This window comes from Vulpes lagopus, chromosome 11 (genome assembly GCF_018345385.1).
Source record: "Vulpes lagopus strain Blue_001 chromosome 11, ASM1834538v1, whole genome shotgun sequence".
Taxonomy (NCBI): domain Eukaryota; kingdom Metazoa; phylum Chordata; class Mammalia; order Carnivora; family Canidae; genus Vulpes; species Vulpes lagopus.
Genome location: NC_054834.1, coordinates 78,134,277 through 78,149,100, shown reverse-complemented (window position 1 = coordinate 78,149,100; position 14,824 = coordinate 78,134,277).

The following is a 14,824-nucleotide window of genomic DNA, read 5'->3' as shown; positions in this document are numbered from 1 at the left end:
ATGCTTCCTTTTCCTTAACAGTAGGCACGTATCTGAAGTTGAGTTGTTTTATAAACCGATTTCTTGCCTCTAGAATTGTGGTAGTCCAACAGCTTTCCTTCATTCCATTCTGTCTCTGTCCCTTTCCAACCAAAATGGCCGTGTTTCTGCTGAGAGATATAACTTTGGAAACCCTGTTAGGTCTCCTCTGTATGTCACATAGATTCACATCATTAAACAAGAGAGTCCTCCACAGATCTTCCCTGGATAATTCTATCCCTATTGCTGGCTTCTGCTGAGATGGTTGAGTGGATCCATGAGTCACACACCTAATATCCTCAACACCAGCAAAAGGCTATTTCAACCACACCCATGGCCTTCTCTCCAGAGCACATTTTTCTAACATAAATCAGCTAATTTTAGTATATTTCACAATCTGGAGAGGCTGCAAATTTCCCCCATCATCATTTTGGTTCCTTTTGGTGTAACAGTTCTTTCCCTGGTATATCTTTCTCCTCTCCCATTTTATGATGATCAGCAAGAAGAAACCAGGGCACAACTTTAACATTTTGCTTGGAAATTACCTCAGCTAAAATCCAAGTTCATCATGTACAAGTACTTCTCTTGTGCTTCTCAAAATTCTTCTAGCATCTACCCTTTATCCAATTCCAAAGCCATATCCATATTTTAAGGTGTTTGTTACAGCAGCACATCACTCTTGGTTCCAAAATTTGTGTTAGTTTGCTATGGTAACTGTAACTAATTACTACAAACTAGATGGCTTTAAGCAACAGAAACTTATTTCATACCATTTTGGGTGCCCAAAGTCCAAAATTACTATCACGTGCCCAAACCAAGAAGTTAGTAGGGACGCCTGGGTGGCTCAGCGGTTGAGCATCTGCTTTTGGCTCAGGGTGTGATCCTGGGGCCCCTGGGATCAAGTCCCACATCCAGCTCCCTGCATGGAGCCTGCTTCTCCCTCTGCCTGTCTCTACCTCTCTCTGTGTGTGTCTCTCATGAATAAATAAAATATTAAAAAAGAAGAAGAAGAAGAAGTAGTAGTAGTAGTAGTAGTTGATAGGTCCAAGGCACCTGGGTGGATCAGTGGGTTAAGCATCTGCCTTCTGCTCAGGTCATGATCTCAGGGTCCTGGGATCAAGTCCCACATCACTGGGCTCCCTGCTCAGTGGAGAATCTGCTTCTCTCTGTGTCCCTCTCCGTTGCTGTGCATGCTCCAGAATCACGGCATTCTCTGTCTCTCTCAAATAAATAAATACAATCTTAAAAAAAAAAAAAAAAGATGTTCATAGGTCCAGGTTCCTTCTGGAGGCTCTAGGGGAGACTCTATTCCTTGCTTCTTCCAGTTTGGGGCAGCTTATGGCAGCCTTAGCTTCACTATGATTTCTGCTTCCATTGTCACATTGTCTTTTCTTCTTCTGTCCATGTCAAATCTTCTTCTTCCTCCCTCTTATATGCAGGCATGTGATTGAACTTGGGGCCCACTCTGATAATCTAGGATAATATCCACATACCTCAAGATCCTTAACTTAATCGCAGCTACAAGTGTCATGTTTCCATATAAGGTAACATCTACAGGTTTCTAGGTTTCTAGGATTAGGATCTGATATCTTTGGGGGGCCATTTTTCATCCTATCATAGTTACGTCCTTATGATGGAACATTAAACGGCAGTAACAATGAATATTTATATGCCATTCATTTCTCTCCCTACTCCAATGCAAGCTCCATGAGGGCAGGGACTTATTTCACTCATTGCTGTATACTCAGTCCCTGGAAAAGTGACCACCAGGTAAGTGGTACCCAATAAATATTTACTGAATGAACTACTAAAATGGATATTTATATGAAGAATAATACAGATAAATAAAATATTTTATGGTATAACATCAGGTGAAAAAAAACAGCATACAATTTTTTTAATATCAAATCATTGTGGGGGTGCCTGAGTGGCTCAGTTGGTTAAGCATCTAATTCTTGATCTCAGCTCAGGTCTTGATCTTAGGATTGTGAATCAAGCCCCACTTAAAAAAAGTTTTTTTTTAAATAAATGCAATTTTCAATTATCAAATAATTATTTTTACATGAAAAATACTATGCAAAAATATTGGGGATGTCAGTGAAAATGGAGTAGGGAACTTCAAGAGTCCATCTTGTCACAAACACAGCTAATAAACTGGCAAAACTTTCAGAATCAGGGACGCCTGGGTGGCTCAGTGTTTGGACGTCTGCCTTTGGCCCAGGGTGTGATCCCAGGAACTGGGATCGAGTCCCACATTGGGCTCCTTGCAGGGAGCCTATTTCTCCCTCAGCCTATGTCTCCCCTCTGTGTGTGGGTGTCTCTCATGAATAAATAAATAAAATCTTAAAAAAAAACCTCAGAATCAGCTTTATCAGAACTCTGGAAACAACTCAAAGTTTACATCAATCAAGTGAAACCACTGAATCTCAGTAAGAAAACTTCATTATAATTTCACTTATCAAAAAAAAAATAATAATAATTTCACTTATCTTCTCCATCTCCCAGTTCTGCAGCAGCCTTGAAGACAATGTTCATGGTATAAGTTTCTAGACAGACCTGCTACTGAAAGCATTGTGGTTGTTTGTTTTTACCTGTCTAGTGGCCCTCTGAATGTCTAGCTCAAAGGGCTTGCCTTTATTTTGCCTAATTCAGAACTCTCACAGGGCTGATGTGGCTACCAAGGGGGCATTTGTTGAAAATACATAAAGGCAATTGTATTAGCTGCTACCATCTAGGACAAGGGACAACATTTGGAGAAAACAACAAATGAATAATAATTTAAAAAAAAAAAAAAACCCTTAGGAAGAAAAGCTGGGAGGTGAAATGGATTAGGGAAAAGAACTTTGAAAATTTCCTACATACTCCTGGGAGTAGAGGTCCACATGCACGCTCAGGGCTGGGTACATGCTCAGAAAAGATCTGAGAAGGCCCTAAGATCTTATCTCTAGCTGGTGATCAGGCTCTGTGCAAGCAGGAAATGAGAGCTAAAGCAGAGTTGTAAATTGCATAAGCGTTGAAGGAATTTCCCAACACACATACAGAGCTCATCTGCGAAGACTGGGAGGTTTTTGTTGTTGCTGTTCTAGGCATTTAAGGAAATCTCAGTCAAATGACTAGCAGAGCACCAAGCTAATGTAAGAGAGACTTCAGTGGCCACACACTACAAAAAATAGGCTTTACAAAATTAGTTCCTGAAAAGTCACTAAACTAACAAACAATTCAACAACAGCAGCAACAAGTACTAGCATGGTAGGAAATCCTATTCCCAGAGTTGTTGCATTTTAATACTAAAAATGTCTAGTTTAGAAAAAAAATTATGATGCATGCAAAGGGAGCATGGCCTATATACATGGGGAGAAAACTGTCCTTGAGGGAGCACAGATATTGGATATTGGATATGGTTAGACAAGGACTTAAAATCAGCTATTTTAGGGACACCTGGGTAGCTCAGTGGTTGAGCGTCTGCCTTCGGCTCAGGGCGTGATTCTGGAGTCCTGGGATCGAGTTCCACATCAGGCTCCCTGCATGGAGCCTGCTTTTCCCTCTACCTGTGTCTCTGTCTCTGTCTCTGTCTCTGTCTCTGTCTCTGTCTCTCATGAATAAATAAATAAAATCTTTAAAAAAATAAATCAACTATTTAAAATATACTCAGAGACCTAAAGGAAACCATGTGCAAAGAACTAAAGGAAAACATGATCTCACCAGACAGAGACTGTCAATAAGAAGACAGAAGCTATAACACAGAAACAAAACTTCTGGATTTGAAGAGAATTAGTTGAAATGAAAATTTCAGTAGAGCAGTTCAACAGCAGATCTGAGCAAGCAGAACAAAGGGCCGGCATACTTGAAGGTAAGTCAATTGAGCTTACCCCGTCTGTGGAGCAGAAAGAATAAAAGGATGAAGGAAAATGAACAGAACCTAAGAGATGTGTAAGACACCATCATGCATACTAACATATGCATAGGAAGTCCAACAGGAGAGGTGGGAGAGAGATAAGGAAGAATATTTGGAGATAAATGGCTAAACACTTGGTACAAGACATAACCTACACATTCAGGAAGCTTAATTAACTTCAAGTAAGATAAACTCAAAGAGTGCTCGCTTCGGCAGCACATATACTAAGATAAATCAAAGAGATCCATGCCAAGACATAATCAAACTGCAAAAGGCCAAAAACAAAAAGAGAATCCTTAAAGCAGGAAAAGTGACTACTCATGTTCTAGACAACCTCACTATGATTAACAGCTGATTTATCATCAGAAACCTTGGAGGCCAGAATGCAAGGGAATAATATATTGGAAAGTCTGAAAGGAAAAAACAAGGCAAACAGAAATTTTATATCTCACAAAACTATCCTTCAAGAGTTAAGGAAAAACCAAGATATTTCCAGATTAGTGAAAACTAGGACAGTTTGTCACTAGTAGACTGTCCTGACAAGAAATGTTAAAGAGAGTCCTTCAGGCTACTATGAAAGGGCATTAAATAAGTATCTCAAATCCACATGAAGAAATGAACATTGATAATAAGCATATAGGTAGATTAAAGTCAGTAATTATGTATTTTTAGAACATATTTTTTCTTATATGATTTATTTATTTTTTAAAGATTTTTGTTTATTCACAAAAGACACACAAAGAGAGGCATAGAGACATACATAGGCAGAGGGAGAAGCAGGCTCCCTGCAGGGAGCCTGATGCAGGACTCAATCCCAGGACCCTGATCATGACCTGAGCCGAAGGCAGATGCTCAACCACTGAGTCATCCAGGTGCCCCTTTTATATGCTTTAAAGGACAACTACAATAATTATAAATCTGGGTCCTGGCGTCTTTTCAGGACCCAGGTGTCCTGAAAAGAGTAATAAAATTGATGCATTTTTAGTTAGAACAATAAAAAGAGAGAGAGAGAAAGAGATAAAAGACTCAAATTACTAAAATCAGGATGAAAGTAGGGCATCACTATCAACATTACAAGATACAAAAAGGATTACAAAAGAATATGATGAATAATTGTAAATCAACACACCAGATAACCTAGATGAAAAGAAAATTTCCTAGAAACACACAAATGACTAAGACTGACTCAAGAAGAAACAGAACATTTGCCTTCAGCTCAGGGTATGATCCTGGGTCCCAGGATCAAGTCCCACGTTAGGCTCTCTGCATGGAGCCTGCTTCTCCCTCTGCCTATGTCTCTGTCTCTGTCTCTGTCTCTGCCTCTCTGTCTCAGTGTCTCTCATGAATAAATAAATAAAATTCTTTTAAAAAGAAAGAAAAGAAAGCTGAATAGACCCATAACAAGCGATTATATAAGCAGGATGCCTGGGTGGCTCAGTGGTTGAGTGACTGCTCTTGGCTCAGGATGTGATCCGGGTCTGGGGATGCAGTCCCGCATCGGGCTTCCTGTGAGGAGCCTGCTTCTCCCTCTGCTCCTCTCTCTGTATTTCTCATGAATAAATAGATAAAATCTTTAAAGAGAGAGAGAGAGAGAGAGAGAGAGATATTAAATAAGTAAAAAAAAAATCCCAGTAAAGAAAAGGCTAGAACCAGATGGCTTCATTGGTAAATTCTCTCAAACATTTAAAGAATTAATACCAATCTTTCTCAAATTCTTCCAAAAAACAGGGGATCCTTTTTTTTTTTTTTTTTAATTTTTATTTATTTATGATAGTCACACAGAGAGAGAGAGAGAGAGGCAGAGACATAGGCAGAGGGAGAAGCAGGCTCCATGCACCAGGAGCCCGATGTGGGACCCGATCCCCGGTCTCCGGTCTCCGGTCTCCAGGATCACGCCCTGGGCCAAAGGCAGGCGCCAAACCGCTGCGCCACCCAGGGATCCCCAGGGATCCTCTTTTTGATTTAGCGCCTGCCTTTGGCCCAGGGCATGATCCTGCAGTCTCAGGATCAAGTCCCGCATCAGGCTCCCTGCATGGAGCCTGCTTCTCCCTCTGCCTGTGTCTCTGCCTCTCTTTTTCTCTCTCTCATGAATAAATAAATAAAATCTTTAAGAAAAAAATTCTTCCAAAAAATAGAGTGTGCTTCCTAATTCACTCCATGATGCCAGGATTACCTTGATATTAAAGCCAGATGGAGACATCATAAGGAAAGAAATCTATAGAGCAATATTTATGAATATAGATGCAAACATTCTCAATGGATTACTGAGAAATTTGAATCCCACAACATATTAAAATGATCATACTGCCTGGGCAAGTGGAATTTATCCCAAGAATGCAAAGGTGGTTCAACACATGAAAATTAACCAATGTGATATACAATATTAATGGAATGGAAGAAAAGAATCACATCACCATCCCAACTGATGCAGAAAAATAGTTTTATAAAATTATCTATACCAACAACCTTATTGATGAGCCTTGGAAATATTGTGCTAAGTGAAATAAGCCAGTCAAAAAAAGACAAATGCTGTATGACTCCACTTACATGAGATACTTAGAGTAGCCAAAATCATACAGACAAAAAAGTAGAATGATGATTACCAGGGACTGGAGGAGGTGAAGGTGGGAGTTATTGTTTAACATATATAGAGCTTCAGTCTTACAAGATGAAAGTGCTATGGAGATAGGAGGTGGTGATGGTTGTACAACATCATGAATACATTTAATACCACTGAACTGTACACTTAGCAATGGTTAAATTTATGTTATGTATATTTTACCACAATAAAAAAAGTTGGGAAAAAGCCCACCTAACACTCTTGCATGATAAAAACACTTATAAAAGTAGAACTAGAAGGAAACTTCCTTAGCTTGGTAAGGGAGATATATGAAAATCCACAGCTGGGGCACTTGGGTGGCTCAGTAGGTTAAGCACCTGGCTTCAGCTCAGGTCATGATCTTGGGGTCCTGGGATCAAGTCCTGCATCAGGCTCCCTGCTCAGCAGGGTATTTTGCTTCTCTCTCTCCTTCTGTCTCTCCCCCCACGGACGCTCATTCTCTCTCTTGCTCACTCTCTCAAATAAAAATAAATAAAATCTGGGACGCCTGGATGGCTCACCAGTTGAGGGTCTAGCTTTGGCTCAGGGCGTGGTCCTGGATCCTGGGATTGAGTTCCACACTGGGCTCCCTGCATGGAGCCTGCTTCTCCCTCTACCTGTGTCTCTGCCTCTCTCTGTGTGTCTCTCATGAGTAAATAAATAAATAAATCTTTAAAAATAAATAAATAAAATCTTAAAAAAAAAAGAAAATCCATAGTTAATATCATACTCAATGGTGAAAGATTGAAAGCTTTACTCCTAAGATCAGAAACAATTAAAAAAATATATATATATATAAAGATCAGAAACAATATAAAGATATCTGGTCTTGCCTCTTTCTCTTTCTTTCTTCTTTCTTTCTTTCTTTCTTTCTTTTTTTTTTTTAATAGATTTTTTTTTAATTTTTATTTATTTATTTTATGATAGTCACAGAGAGAGAGAGAGAGAGAGAGAGAGAGAGAGAGAGAGAGAGAGGCAAAGACACAGGCAGAGGGAGAAGCAGGCTCCATGCAGGGAGCCTGATGTGGGACTTGATCCCGGGTCTCCAGGATCATGCTCTGGGCTGCAGGCGGCGCTAAACCGCCGCGCCACCCAGGGATCCCCTCTTTCTTTCTTTCTTTCTTTCTTTCCTCTTTCTAGATTGTTTATTCATGAGAGACTCACACAGAGAGAGAGGCAGAAACATAGGCAGAGGGAAAAGCAGGTTCCTCACAGGGAGCCCGATGCGGGATTCAATCCCGGACACCGGGATCACACTCTTGAGCCAAAGGCAGATGCTCAACCACTGAACCACTCAGGCTCCTCTGGTCTTGCCACTTGTATTCAACATTTTACTGGAAGTATTAGCCATAGCGGAAAGTAAATAAAAGGCATCCAGATTGGAAGGAAAGTAGTAAAAACTATATTTGTAGACGGTGAAATCATATATAGAAAATCCTAAAGAACCCACACAGAAACCATCATCGCTAATAAATGAATTCAGCAAAGTTTCAAAATATAAGATCAATATGCAAAAATCAGTTGTATTTCTACACACTAGCAATGAATAATCTGAAAATGAAATTTAGAAAAGTAATCTCATTTACATTACCAAAAATAAAATATTTAGGAATAAAATTTAAAAAGGGTTATAAGACTTGTACCCCAAAAACTACAAAACATTGTTGAAAGAAATTAAAACAGGCCTGAGTAAATGAAAAGACACCTTGTGTTCATGGATTGTTAAGAAACAATATTGTAAAGAAAACAGAATGATCTACAGACTCAATGTAATTTCTATCAAAATTCCAACTGCCTTTTTTGCAGAAATGAGCAAGTTGATCCTCAAATTCATAGGGAATTGTAAGGGACCATATATAGTCAAAACAATTCTTGAGGGCAGCCCGGGTGGCACAGCGGTTTAGCGCCGCCTGCAGCCCAGGGCATGATCCTGGAGACCCTGGATCGAGTCCCATGTCGGGCTCTCTGCATGGAGCCTGCTTCTCCCTCTGCCTGTGTCTCTGCTTCTCTCTGTGTGTGTTTCTATGAATAAATAAATAAAATCTTTTTCTTTAATAATTTTTTTAAATTTTTATTTATTTATGATAGTCACACACACAGAGAGAGAGAGAGAGAGAGAGAGAGAGAGAGGCAGAGACACAGGCAGAGGGAGAAGCAGGCTCCATGCAGGGAGCCCAACGTGGGATTCGATCCTGGGTCTCCAGGATCGCGCCCTGGGCCAAAGGCAGGCGCCAAACCGCTGCGCCACCCAGGGATCCCTAAATAAATAAAATCTTAAAAAAAAAAAATCTTGAAACGGAAGAAAAAATTGGAGAACCCACACTTCCCAATTTCAAAACTTCTAAAAAACTACACAACCAAAACAGTGGGGTACTGGCATAAGGATAGGCATATAGAGTAATGGAATAAAATTAAGAGTCCAAAAATAAACCCATGCATCCACTGTCAATTGATTTTCAACAAGAACACCAAGATCATTCAATGGGGAAGGAATAATCTTTTCAAATAATAGTGCTTGGAAAACTAAGTATCTGCATGCAAAAGAATGAAGTTGGACCTTTACCTCACACCACATACAAAAATTAACTCAAAATAGGTCAAAGACCCACATGTAGGACCTGGAGCTATAAACTGTAGAAAAATTAACAATAAATCTTTATGACCTTGGATTTGGTAATGATTTCTTAGACAGGACGCCAAAGAACAAACAACAAAAGAAAAAATAAACCGAATTTCACCAAAATTTCAAAAAAAAAAAAACTTTAGTGCATCATAGGATATTCTCAAAAAGGTGAAAAAATGACCTAAAGAATGAGGAAAAATATTTGTAAATCATATATATCCATAAGTATTGTCCAGAATATATAAACAAGTCTTATGGCTCAACAATAAGAATATAATCTAATTAAAATGGGCAAAGGATTTGGATAAATATCTCTCCAATAAAGACATGCAAATAATCAACAGGCACACAAGAGGTTCAACAATCATTTATTGTTAGGGAAATGCAAACCACAATGAGATACCACTGCACACTCACTAGGATGGCTTTTTGCAGGGTAGGGGCATAATGAGCATTGGTGAGGAGGTGGAGAAATTGAAATTCCTTCCTTTGCTGGTGGGAGTATAAAATTGTACAGCCACTGTGGAAAACAGGTAGTCCCTTGGAAAGTTAACCATTGAATGACCATATGACCCAGCCACTCCACTCCTAGGTGTATACCCGAAAGTACCAAAGCCATGTGTAAAGAAAAACTTGCCCCATATATACATAGTAGACAAGAAAGAAAGAAAGAAAGAAAGAAAGAAAGAAAGAAAATAAAGAAAGAAAAAGAAGAAGAGAAGAGGAGAAGAGGAGAGGAGAGGAGAGGAGAGAAGAGAAGAGAAGAGAAGAGAAGAGAAGAGAAGAGAAGAGAAGAGAAGAGAAGAGAAGAGAAGAGAAGGGAAGGAAACAATCCAGATGTCCATCAACTGAGGAATGGGTAAACAAACTGTGGTCTATCCATACAATGGAATATTACTCAACCCAGAAAGGAATGAAGCACTGACACATGGATGACCCTTGAAAATGTGATGCCAAGTGAAAGAAGCAGGATATAGAAGGACAAGTATCATATGATTCTATTTATGTGAAATGACAAGAAAAGGCAAATCCAGGGAGATAGAAAAAGCAGATGGATAGTTAGCAGGGATGGGAGAAAGGGGTGAATAGGGAGACTCTGTGCATGATGGTACTGAGTTTCCATTCAGGTAACAAAAATGTTCTGGAATTAGTGGTGATGATTCAATGAAGTAAAAGTCACTGAATTGTACACTCAAAATGGTTAAAGTGGTGAATTTTATGGTATGTGAATTTTAGCTCAATGTTTTTACAAAAAGACAGGAAGGAAATACATCAAAATGATAACTTTTGGTGATTTTGTTTTTGCACTGCTCTGCATTTTCCTATCTGTCTACAATAAACATGTAGTATAGTAATAAACTGAAATCTCTCTAGTCATTGAGTAAAGCAAGCCTCTCCAAGTCCCGAGTGCACACAGATCTCCCAGGGATCTGGTTAAAGTGCAGATTTGGATTGAGTGGTGTAGGGGGGAACCTGAGAATCTGCATTTCCAGCAAGCTCCCCCAGACCTCTCTTTGAGCAGCCAGGCTCTAAAAGTCCGCAGCCCTAGGGGGTGGACAAATGGAGCAAGTAGTTCCCAAAGCTGTGCTGCCGACATAGAAAAGACCGTGGCCTCTGGATGCCCTCCCGTCAGGGCCTGGGTTGGGTAGGACATATGTACACTAAAATAAGTATTCATTGTTTATCTGAAATTCAGATTTAACTGACTATCCTCTATTTTTTATTTGCTAACTCTGAAGCCCCAGAGTGGGGTAGGGTTTGGAGCTGTGGTTGCCCAGGTGACCTGTTCCCAAGGCACTTCAAGGAAAGTAAGAGCAGTTTGCTAGGTGGTCTGGTTGACCTAATGGGCAGCCACCACCACGGCTTACCCCAGGTGCCTTCCTCCCCTACTGCCCTTGGATCCATTTCACTTGCCTGGCCACCTCCTGGGGAAGGCTCCTGGAACGGTCTGGCTACCTGGTCCAACCGCACAGCGAGGAGTCCCCTCCAGGTCACCACTACAGGGCAGCCTTACTAACTGACCAACCCATGGCCAGTAACTGTAGGAGGCAGTTTGCACAGTCACTACTGCAAGGAATTTGCACCAGGCTGACTTAGATTTGAGAGGAGGCATGGACAAGTAAGTAACTGTGTCTAGGCCTCGACATCCACCTGTTAACGGACGACATTCCCAAGTTCTGATGAGGATGAAATCCTATCTAAAAAGTGCTTAGCTTAGCGCACTGTCTGGCACCCAGTAAATGCTCGACATATTGGGGAAACCATTGTTTTTCTTCTCTTTCCCTCCCACAATGCCCAGCACAGTGCTGAGCACAGCTGACACCAATGTGTGTGCTCACAGAGCTAAACGGCAGGAACATTCTGGAACAGTGAAGAGTCACGTGCTCTGACCAACATAGGTGACCTCGTTACACCTTCCAGCTCTGATTCTAATTTTTTGTGACTTGAGGTTAAGTCCTTTCTTTCTCTATGCCTTGGTATCTTTGCAAAATGAGCAGCCTCTCATTAGCCCCAGTTCTGAGTTGGGACGAGGGTGGTGGTGGTGGTAGGGGGATTGTGGATGGGGTCTGTGCCTCACCTGGCTGGCCTCAGTGGGGTGGAGTCCATGGGGAGAGGGCAGCTTGGAGATTCCAGTGTTCTTCCTGAGGCTGCAGTGAATCCTCTGTTTCTTGTTGGGCCGGCTCTGGCTTATTCCATGCTATTTCATTGTCATTGGCAGGACTGGGCTCGGTGAAGCTGGACCCAGTGTGTCCTGGTCCCTCCCAGTCCTTATTGTCTCTCTGCAGGAACCAGAGCTCATGTGTTCATCCCTTGGGATGTTGAGTCTATCCAGCCTTTTAGGGATCAGGGCTGCTGGCCCCAGTATAAAGGTATTATCGTCTGTGTTGCTTCCAGGCCCCAGTCGGGAAGTGTCCCTCCTGCCCTTTGACCAGATATGCCAAGCCCCCTCCTTTACTCTCTTGATTTCTGCCCTGTTCTGTGATTGGCCAAAGAGGGGAGTGTGGGCTGGCAGTTACCTTACATAGAGCCCGGAGGCAGCATCTGGGGCTGTTTGGCTCACCCAAAGGCCCCCTACCCACCGCCCCCAGTCAAGCTGGGTCCTCTTCTTCCTGCCCAGCTGAGGCAGGGTCTGGAAGGGCATAGTAGCAGGCCTTCTGTGATGCTCCTATTGCCATGGTGATCCTAGATGAGAAGGCCATAGCATTCTGTCTCTAGAACCTCCACCCATCTTTCCAGTTCTGTTTTGCCTGCCCCCAGAGATGGCTCTTTGCTGGTGTCCTCAAGAGCACAGGCTCTGCTGCAGTCAACGTGTCTTCTGTACATCCCCTATCCTTTGGACCTCCCTCTGACCCCAAAAGAAACCACTACCCTAACAGGTAAGCCTCCACCCCTCAGAAACTGACCTCCACCAGAGAGGTGATGGTGAGTCTCGGAAAAGCCTCAGGATTCAAAATGAGAAGACCCAGGCTTCAGTTCCAGGCAGGCCTTCTAGAGCTATGTGACCCTGGTTAAGACAGTGCCCTCCTCTGTAAAATGTAGATGACAATACCCAATTGAACTGTCCCTCAGGAATGCCTTTGTGGCTTTCCTTCTACGTAATACCCTTCCATCCTTCTCAGCTCAGGCCAACTCCTACCCATGCCTAAGACCCAGCTCAGATGCTCCCTTCTCTGTAAACGTTTCTCTGAGTTCTGTAGACTTGACACAGAATATTAAGACTGGCTATTTTGTGTTAAAGTTATTTGTTTCCTTCACTTTTATTTGACCAGGAATTTTGGGAGGCAAGAATAAGATTAGGCTTAGTTTGGCATCAGAAATGGTTTGTTGAATGACTGCTTTGTGGAAGAGAAATCAGAATAGGGCGGCCCTGGTAGCTCAGCGGTTTAGTGCCGCCTTCAGCCCAGGGTGTGATCCTGGAGACCGGGGATCGAGTCCCATGTCAGGCTCCCTGCATGGAGCCTGCTTCTTCCTCTGCCTGTGTCTCTGCCTCTATCTCTCTCTGTGTCTCTCGTGAACAAATAAATAAAATCTTTAAAAAAAAAAAGAGAGAGAGAGAAATCAATAGGCTGACCTTGACTGGGTTGGACACCATCCTTGCAAGGGGTCAATCCTGGGGCCCTTTGTCCAAGCATGGTGTGGTCAGTCAGTGCCTGCCGTGGCCTTGCTGTGTGCCTGAGATGCACATGGCTGGCTGGGGACATTTTCATGGCCAAGACCCAGTGGAAGAGACCCTGGCTTATACCTGGGGTCTGTCTTAGCACTGGGGTGTGGCCAGGAGCAGCTTCCTATGGGGTGTCTCTGTGAATGTCCTGGGGTGTCTGGGAGGAGAAGGGGGACGGTACAGCACTGTCAGCTGGTTCTAGTGGGCCTTTTGGGATATTGAAAAATATCCGAGGAAAAGAGAGGAGGACTTCAGTTGCCACCGTGTCTCCCACTCCCTCTCTTGGCTCTACAGCTGCTGGTCAGGGTCAAGGAGATGAAGGAGACATCCAGCATCAGCTCCAGGGTCCCTACAGACTCACCAGCCAACAGGGCTTCCAGGGCCAGAGCCAGCTAGTCAAGGGTGCCCTCCCGTGGTCACCATAGGCGAGGCAGGAACCTGACCGGGCAAAAAGAGAGGTGTTTCATTCATTCCTTCAACGGACACGGAGTGAACATCGGCGTGCCAGGCGTGTTTCAATTTTAATTGAAAATCTACTGATCGTTCTGCTAAGTAGAAAGCTGTCTCTTGAGTGTTGATATTTTTTGGTGGGGGAAAAGGGAATACAAGGTAGGGAATTGCCCCTTGCAGCAGTGATTCTCAAACCATGCTGCCCTTGGCACCTTGAGAAAATATCAACGTCCGGGACCCTAGTAGGTCCAACCAAATCTGGGGGAATGGGGTAGGGGCATCAGCGGCAGGCAGCCAGGCATGAGAACTGCTGGTCTGGAGAGTTGACTAATTTGTTACCCAGCATTCTCATTGCTGAGGGAGGTGTTAATGTCCCATTTTCCCGATGAGGAGCCTGAGGCCCAGGTTAAGGACAGCAATGGGAAAGATGGTTCCCACAGCACAGGCAGCAGGGGTGTGGCAAATATTCCTACCAGGCTGTTCCTGATCTCTGAAGGGCCCCCTCATAACCGCGATGGCATTATTTTTGCTGTGATTAGAAAAGTATCCAAGGCGTTGTTGTGAAATAATGTCCCCAGGACAGAGAATTATAAAGGCAAAAGTGGTGTCCACAGAAGTCACCTGCGACCTCACTGTTAACACTGAGGAGTGTGTCAGGGAAAGGGAGGAAGGGGGATGGGGCCGGGGAAGGGAGGGAAGGAGTGGGTTCATTTCAGGCTGAAGGTCATGTTGTAAATCAAGGCTTCAGAAAGTGCCATCTGAAAACCACTGGCATTATAATCCCCGAGGTGCTCATTAGAAACGCAGCGCTCCCCGGCCCCCTACCTCCCACCAGGTGGCGGAATCAGACTCTGGAGAAGGACCCTGAGAAGCTGCACGTCTCCTGTACAGCCCAGATCATTCTCACAGCCATCCCCCGAAGACCAAGAGCCACTGCGGCTTCAAGCCTTCACCAGAGGAGCCCGTCCTGGACACCCATCACTTCCAGGGGCTCAGGAGGGCCCTAGCGTATGGACCCACGTATCCCGATGTTTGGAATCGGGCGAACGCGCGGCCCTTGGGGCCCGGGGTCCGTAC